Source organism: Tachyglossus aculeatus, chromosome 3 (genome assembly GCF_015852505.1).
Source record: "Tachyglossus aculeatus isolate mTacAcu1 chromosome 3, mTacAcu1.pri, whole genome shotgun sequence".
NCBI lineage: Eukaryota > Metazoa > Chordata > Mammalia > Monotremata > Tachyglossidae > Tachyglossus > Tachyglossus aculeatus.
In genome coordinates, this window is record NC_052068.1 from 48,906,278 (window position 1) to 48,914,188 (window position 7,911).

Consider the following 7,911-nt stretch of genomic DNA (forward strand, 5'->3'; position numbering starts at 1 on the left):
GTCCCAGAATGTATTGCTCAAATTTGCACATGGATACCTCAAGCATTTTGTGAGGTAAATGAAAGAAAATAGAAGACATGCAGGCTGTAGCTGTTAAATATGTTTCTAAAATGACCGCAAATTTAAAGTCTATATAGCACACAGGGCAAGGCGGGGGAAGGTGCATTCCAGATTCTAGGCTGGCTTCAAATACAGCTGGGCCTAAGACTGTCAGGTCTAAATGATAATAACATTACTGAAGGATTTGTATCACAAAATGATGAAAATTCCCCTGCACTCCAAACATTCTTGTTAAATCATGCCCTCTCTAGAAGGGCAGATAGGAGGAAGAAACTAGGATAGAGGAGTAGAAGGGGCAGCAAAGGAAAGTGAAACTAGAAGAGGGGGAAAAATTTTAAGGAATTCATTATCAAAAGAATATGGAGGGATTATCACACCCCCTTACACTGATCTTTGTGCAACCAAAGCCTTCAAACTGAAGGAGAAAGAGAAAGAAGAGGAAGAGGAGGAGGATAGGGAAGAGATAAAGGAGGAGGAAGGAGGAGGATGAAGAGGATGAAGGGAGGAGGAGAAGGAGAAGGAGGAGAGGAGGAAGGAGGAGGAGGAGAAAAAGGAAGAGGGGAGGTAGAAGAGTAGGAGTTGAAGGAGGAGAAAGAAAAAAGAGGGGAGGAGGGAGACAGGAGAAGGAGGAAGAAGAAAGGGGGAGAAAGAAGAGAAGGAGGAGGGAGTGGAGGAAGAAGAGGGAGAGAAGTAGAAGAAATGAAGAGAAGAAGAAAGAAGAGGAGAAAGAGGGAGAGAAGAATGAAGAGGAAATGGAGTAGGAATCCCACTGTTGCCTTGGAACAAGACTTCCCACTGGCTGGGCTGCATGTTCTTTCTTTTTATGGCACTTGTTAAGCACTTATTATGTACTAGGCACTATACTAGCCACTGGGTAGATTCAAGCTAGTCACTTTGGACAACGGTCCATGTCTCACATGAGGTTCACAGTATCCAAGGGAGGATACTTTAATTCTCATTTTACAGATAAGGTAACTGAGGCACGGAGAAGTTAAATGACTAGCCCAAGGTCACACAGCAGACAAGTGGCAGAGCTGGGATTAGAACCCAAATCCTCTAACTCTCAGTTCCATGCTCTATGCACTAGGCCATGTTCTTCCCCTTTCATACCCAGCTCAGCCAGTCTGAACTGGTCCTTCTAGAAGCAGTGTGGCTCAGTGGAAAGAGCCTGGGCTTGGGAGTCAGAGGTCATGGGTTCTAATCCCAGCTCCGCCACTTGTCAGTTGTGTGACTTTGGGCAAGTCACTTAACTTCTCTGTGCCTCAGTAGCCTCATCTGTAAAATGGGGATTAAGACTGTGAGCCCCACATGGGACAACCCGATTACCTTGTATCTCCCCCAGCGGTTAAAGCAGTGCTGTGCACATAGTAAGCACTTAACAAATGCTATCATTATTATTATTATTATTATTATTCCCAGGTCTCTCAGGGCCCCCATTTCCCCCAGTGAGTAAGGAGTGTTTCCTTCAATCCTCTCTTCAGAGCAGCCCCTGGGGCACCGGTTCACTTCAGTCCTGTTGGTCAATCCCGGAATGCTCAGGGATCCCAGGCTACGTCCTATCCATATGCCCTATTGGAGTTATGCTAAGGATTTTTATGCAGCAGCAGCCTGATGCTGCCATGGTGTTTCCATTTTGGCCCCTGTGGACCAGCTAAACCCCCTGACTGAGCAATCACCTGCTGTAACGCTTCCCAACATTGAGGAGCAAACCTCACTAGGCTCCCCACTGCAGGCTGCATCCCAGAGCTCAAGGGCTCACAACCCTCCTCAACTCCAATCTACAGCCCTCTGGCCCAGAAACTGGGCTAGCCTCCTCTCCCAAATAAAGGACATTTCGACACCAAAAAGTGGCTGCTCTCTTAGCATCAGAGCTTGCTTCCAGACAGACTGAGGGCTAATGGAAAATGCAGATTTAAAAAAACCTGGATCTTGTGTTTTGGCAGGGTGCAGTTATAGCAATTATTATGGCATTTATTAAATGCTTGCTATATCCCAGATGCTGAACTAAATGCTGGGGTGGACGCAAGGTAATCAGGTTGGACTCAGTCCATGTCCCATATGGGACTCACAGTTATAATCCCCATTTTACAGATGAGGTAACTGAGACCCAGAGTAGTTAAGTGACTTGCCCACAGTCACACAGCAAATGGCAGAGCCAGGCCTAGAACCTAGGTCCTTCTGACTCCCAGGCTGGTACTCTATCCTTCAGTTTACTGCTGAAGATGGGCAAATTTGATAATGCCACATGCTTTCTAGAGACGTTCAGGGATATTATCGCTTCATTCATTCATTCAATCATATTTATTGAGCGCTTACTGTGTGCAGAGCACTGTACTAAGTGCTTGGGAAGTACAAGTTGGCAACATATAGAGACAGTCCCTACCCAACAGTGGGCTCACAGTCTAGAAGGGGGAGAAGGAGAACAAAACAAAACATATTAACAAAATGAAATAAGTAGAATAAATATGTTCAAGTAAAATAAATAAATAGAGTAATAAATACGTACAAACATATATACAGGTGCTGTGGGGAAGGGAAGGAGGTAAGGCGGGGGGGATGGAGGGGAGAGGAAGGAGGGGGCTCAGTCTGGGAAGGCCTCCTGGAGGAGGTGAGCTCTCAGTAGGGCCTTGAAGGGAGGAAGAGAACTAGCTTGGCGGATGTGGGGAGGGAGGGCATTCCAGGCCAGGGGGATGACGTGGGCCGTGGGTTGATGGCGGGACAGGCGAGAACGAGGCACAGTGAGGAGATTAGCGGCAGAGGAGCGGCAGGTGTGGGCTGGGCTGTAGAAGGAGAGAAGGGAGGTGAGGTAGGAGGGGGCGAGGTGATGGAGAGCCTTGAAGCTGAGAGTGAGGAGTTTCTGCCTGATGCGTAGGTTGATTTGTAGCCACTGGAGATTTTTGAGGAGGGGAGTAACATGCCCAGAGCGTTTCTGGACAAAGACAACCCAGGCAGTGGTGTGAAGTATGGATTGAAGTGGGGAGAGACAGGAGGATGGGAGATCGGAGAGGAGGCTGATGCAGTAATCCAGACAGGATAGGATGAGAGCTTGAACGAGCAGGGTAGCAGTTTGGATGGAGAGGAAAGGGCAGATCTTGGCAATGTTGCGGATGTGAGACCGGCAGGTTTTGGTGATGGCTTGAATGTGAGGGGTGAACGAGAGAGCAGAGTCGAGGATGACACCAAGGTTGAGGGCTTGTGAGATGGGAAGGATAGTAGTGCCGTCAACAGTGATGGGAAAGTCAGGGAGAGGGCAGGGTTTGGATGGGAAGACAAGGAGTTCAGTCCTGGACATGTTGAGTTTTAGGTGGCGGGCAGACATCCAGATGGAGATGTCCTGAAGGCAGGAGGAGATACAAGCCTGAAGGGAGGGAGAGAGAGCAGGGGCAGAGATGCAGATTTGGGTGTCATCAGCGTAGAGATGATAGTTGAAGCCATGGGAGTGAATGAGGTCACCAAGGGAGTGAGTGTAAATCGAGAACAGAAGGGGACCAAAAACTGAACCTTGAGGAATCCCTACAGTAAGGGGATGGGAGGGGGAGGAGGAGCCTGCAAAAGAGACTGAGAATGAACGACCGTAGAGATAAGAGGAGAACCAGGAGATGATGGAGTCTGTGAAGCCAAGGTTGGACAGCGTGTTGAGGAGAAGGGGGTGGTCCACAGTGTCGAAGGCAGCTGAGAGGTCAAGGAGGATTAGGATAGAGTATGAGCCATTGGATTTGGCAAGCAGGAGGTCATTGGTGACCTTTGAGAGGGCAGTTTCCATGGAATGTAGGGGATGGAAGCCAGATTGGAGGGGGTCGAGGAGAGAGTTGGTGTTGAGGAATTCGAGGCAGCATGAGTAGACGACTCGTTCAAGGAGTTTGGAAAGGAATGGTAGGAGGGATATGGGGCGATAACTAGAAGGTGAGGTGGGGTCACTTGAAGTGGGGTCACTTGAACTTGAAGTGAAAGAGGTTCCTTCCCAGGATCTCAACACACGTTTTAAATATCATCTTGTAATTTATCAACATGGGAAACTGAGACTGAGATAAGCAGCAGGACCAGAACATAGTAGATCTTTTTCCTCTCGACCAGCCAATCTGCTCCTGTTTAAAGCTGTTATTAATACCGGTTATGTATCTGCTTGTGTTCTCTTGTGCTAAACTTATTAGTCATGTGTAACAACAGATTGACGGTATCAAAAAAGTCATTACTTGTAGGAAGGATGATCTCACACTAATTCTTAAATGAACTTTGGACTCAATATGAGCCTGATGTAATCTGAGCTCTTTTCTGACAACTAGCCAAATGCTCTACCATCTGCAGCACACCCCCTTCTCCTGGAAACAAATTGGCGCCTCATAATACAGTAAGAAGAAATCCAGGAGGACGGCCATATGCTGCAGTAACTGTGCATCGCATTCCAGATTTTCTCTCTATTGTAATTTTCCAGGCCAGCGTGAGCTATCAACGCTCACAGCACTAAATGATTTCCTCTGGATCTATCTTAGATTCAAATTCAATAAGATGGAGAGAATTTTGAAATTGCCGGTTTCCTCCCATCCTCCACCCGGTCTGTCCAATCCGATTAAGGGTGGCAGAGATCAGTGGAGAACAAGACTGTTCCCTGGCTCAGCAGCAGCAGGAGCAGGAGCTCCTGGCTTCTCCTTCTACTCCTGCAAGGTTTGTCAGCCCACTACTGAAGGAAGAGGCAGACTATGCAACCCAGAGACATAACCAGAGGGCTAGGTCTCTGATACTGTGGCTTCTGGTCCCTGAAGAGTCAGTTTCTCTGGCTGGGCTGCGAGGCCCTAGACCACTTTGACTCAGTTTCTCTACCTTTAAAATGAGGAGCATGGCATTGCCCTTCTAGCCATCCTCTGGGCTGGGAGCAGGGCCAGATAAATGCAGAAGCTGACCTCAGCTGACTTCCAAGATTACACCCTCTTGAATGAGAAGCATAGCTTCTGCTCAGGGCATTAAGAAGATGATTCCCTTGTACATGCCCAAAACAGCCCCACAAGGCTGTTCTGACTCTTGAAGGGAATGCTGTCCTTTAAATTCCAGGGAATGGGCAGCGTGATCAGTCAATCAGTCATAATTATTGAGTGCTTACAGTGTGCAGAACACTCTACTAAGCACTTGGAAGAGTACAATATAACAGAGTTGGAAGACAGTTACCCGACAAAAAGTAACTTACAGTCTAGAATCAATCTTTCAATCAATAGTATTTGTTGAGTGCCTACTGTGTGCAGAGCACTAAATTAGGAGCTTGGGAGAGAACAATATAACAGACATATTCCCTATCCACAATGAGCTTCCAGTCTAGAAGGGGAGATGGATATTAAAATAAATAAATGAACAACTAGTAGATATGTACATAAACACTGTGGGGCTGAAGGAGTCGTAGAGAAGCCTGCTTATCCATGATTAGGTGCTAATCACTTGATTTTGTTACCACAACAACCCCTAGATCTTGATCTCAGGGCCCTCAGGAGGAAATTTTCTTTATTTCCTGTTTCAGGGAGGACATTAAGCATGTAGTTAAAAAAGTGGGAAAAGTGAGTTCGATGTTTAAGAGACACTTTAGGGATTGGGCAGGTTGGAAAGAAGCAGCATGGCCTAGTTGAAAGAGTTGAGGTCTGAGAATTAGAGGACCTGGGTTTTAATCCCTGCTCTGCCACTTGTCTGCTGTGTGACCTTGAGCAAGTCGCCTAGCTTCTCTGTGCCTCAGTTACTTCATCTGTAAAATGGGGATTAAGACTGTGAAGCCCATGTGGGACATGGACTGAGTCCATGATATAGTGTATCTTCCCTAGCTGTCTGGCACACAGTAAGCACTTAATCAATCAATCAATCATATTTATTGAGCGCTTATGCAAATGCCATGGAAAATAAGTGAGTAGCCTCTTCAGAGCAGAGAGCACTCTGCTTGCATGGATGTGTGTGGATGTGTGTTTGTTCACTGGGTGCCCACCATCACCACTGCATTTCTGAGTGCCACCATGACTTGGGGGAAGACAGGGCATCTAAAGCCACCTTAATTTTAGGATGAGCAAGCCACGGTTGTTGCTGGGGAAGGAGATGTGCATCAGGAAACACCATTTAGAAGCAGCGTGGCTCAGTGGAAAGAGCCTGGGCTTTGGAGTCAGAGGTCACGGGTTCAAACCCCGGCCTCGTCAGTTGTCAGCTGTGTGACTTTGGGCAAGTCACTTCACTTCTCTGGGCCTCAGTTCCCTCATCTGTAAAATGGGGATTAAGACTGTGAGCCCCCCGTGGGACAACCTGATCACTTTGTAACCTCCCCAGTGCTTAGAACAGTGCTTTGCACATAGTAAGCGCTTAATAAATGCCATCATCATCATCATCATTCAGTCACAACGGGGTTCCTCCTGATTCCTGCTCCCCCTCAACCTCCACAGACAAAAGGTCACCCTACCCCTCCTGCCAAGGCTGCCTCCAGTTCATTCATTCATTCAATCATATTTATTGAGCACTTACTGTGTGCAGAGCACTGTACTAAGCGCTTGAATAATGATGGCATTTATTAAGCACTTACTATGTGCAAAGCACTGTTCTAAGCACTGGGGAGGTTACAAGGTGAACAGGTTGTCCCATGGGGGGCTCACAGTCTTAATCCCCATTTTACAGATGAGTTAACTGAGGCACAGAGAAGTTAAGTGACTTGCCCAAAGTCACACAGCTGACAATTGGTGGAGCTGGGATTTGAACCCCTGACCTCTGACTCCAAAGCCCGTGCTCTTTCCACTGAGCCACACTGCTTCCATCTCGGCCACTGCTCTGTCTGATTTCCTTTTAATGATGCCCTCATGCAGCACCATTCATTCATTCATTCATTCATTCAATCATATTTATTGAGCACTTACTGTGTGCAGAGCACTGTACTAAGCACTTGGGAAGTACAAGTTGGCAACATACAGAGACAGTCCCTACCCAACAGTGAGCTCACAGTCTAGAAGGGGGAGACAGACAACAAAACAAGACATATTAACAAAATAAAATAAATAGAATAAATATGTACAAATAAAATAGAGTAATAAATACGTACAAACATATATACATATATACAGGTGCTGTGGGGAGGGGAAGGAGGTAAGGTAGGGAGGGTGGGGAGGGAGAGAAGGGGGAGAGGAAGGAGGGGACTCAGTCTGGGAAGGCCTCCAGGAGGAGGTGAGCTCTCAGTAGGGCTTTGAAGGGAGGAAGAGAGCTAGCTTGGAGGATGTGCGGAGGGAGGGCATTCCAGGCCAGGGCGATGACGTTGGCCGGGGGTTGATGGTGGGACAGGCGAAAACGAGGCACAGTGAGGAAATTAGCAGCAGAGGAGCGGAGGGTGCGGTATGGGCTGTAGAAGGAGAGAAGGGAGGTGAGGTAGGAGGGGGGTGAGGTGATGGAGAGCCTTGAAGCCAAGGGTGAGGAGTTTTTGCCTGATGCGTAGGTTGATTGATTGATCCAGAAATGCTCTGGGCATGTTACTCCCCTCCTCAAAAATCTCCAATGGCTACCAATAAATCTGCGCATCAGGCAGAAACTCCTCACCCTAGGCTTCAAGGCTGTCCATCACCTCGCCCCCTCCTACCTCACCTCCCTTCTCTCCTTTTACAGCCCACCTCGCACCCTCTGCTCCTCTGTTGCTAATCTCCTCACTGTGCCTTGTTCTCGCCTGTCCCGCCATCGACCCCCAGCCCACGTCATCCCCCGGGCCTGGAATGCCCTCCCCCTGCCCATCCACCAAGCTAGCTCTCTTCCTCTCTTCAAGGCCCTACTGAGAGCTCACCTCCTCCAGGAGGCCTTCCCAAACTGAGCCGCTTCCTTCCTCTCCCCCTAGTCATCCCCTCATCTTACCTCCTTCCC